Genomic DNA, 920 nt, shown 5'->3' with positions numbered 1-920 from the left:
GAGTGTTATCCCTCTCCACCTCCATCCATTTGATGGTCAGAGGCAGCAGAGGGGAGGGGTTCTTCCTGAAGTCTACTATTATTTCTTTTGCCTTGTTTATGTTGAGGATGAGGTCATTCTCCTGTCCATAAACAAGAATGTCGTTCACCAAGCTTCTGTAACCCAACTCGCCCTGCGGTGAGCCTGTGCTGAGCCTGTGCTGACTGTGAGCTCAGCAGACACCCGCCCTCCCATTCTGACCACCTGTGGTTTTTCAGTCAGGAAGTCCAAAATCCAGTTACAGGTGGGAGTCGGGACACCGAGGTCTGTCATCTTCTCAATCAGCCTACCATGCGAATGGTGTTGAATGCAGAACTGTAATCCAGGAAGAGCATCCTAACGTACGTTCTGCTGTTGTCCAGTGTTTCAGGGTGTGGAATAAAGCCAGAGCCACCGTGTCGTCCAATGATCTGTTGGGGCAATAGGCAAACTGGAGAGGGTCTACAGTGTCCGGGACCATGTGGTTAATGTGTGTGAGGACCAGTTTCTCTAAGCACTTCATGGCGACTGATGTGAGCGCCACTGGCCTGAAGTCATTCAGAGTGGATGTGTCTGATGTCTTAGGGACCGGATGGTGGATTTTTTGAAAATGCAAGGGATTACTGCTTGGGTTAAAGTCGTGGTTCTCAAAGTGTGTGGCGCGCCCCGCTAGTGGGGAATAAAGACATGACAGGTGGGGGGCAATGAACGAAGAAAATTAGAAATGGGTCATTAATACAAGTAAATTAAAATAACATCAGTTTGGGGCCCGGGAGAAAAAAGTGGAACCATAGTGCAACAATAACAGTTTAACATCGGCATGTTAAATTTGTTACATCGACCACAAAAAAGCAGGCGATTCAGCGCAAGCAGACAAAGAAACAACAGGCCTTATTAACCAA

General features: G+C 47.8%; 1 protein-coding gene across 1 annotated transcript in view; it reads left to right on the top strand.

The window, feature by feature from the left end:
* LOC109952419 (uncharacterized) overlaps window positions 1–920 on the top strand; it is a 5,772-nt gene that overhangs the window by 1,074 nt on the left and 3,778 nt on the right. The gene's annotated exons all lie outside the window — the stretch shown is intronic.

This window comes from Monopterus albus, unplaced genomic scaffold (assembly GCF_001952655.1).
Source record: "Monopterus albus unplaced genomic scaffold, M_albus_1.0 scaffold459.1, whole genome shotgun sequence".
Classification (NCBI taxonomy): Eukaryota; Metazoa; Chordata; class Actinopteri; order Synbranchiformes; family Synbranchidae; genus Monopterus; species Monopterus albus.
This window is presented reverse-complemented; position numbering and strand designations above follow the sequence as displayed.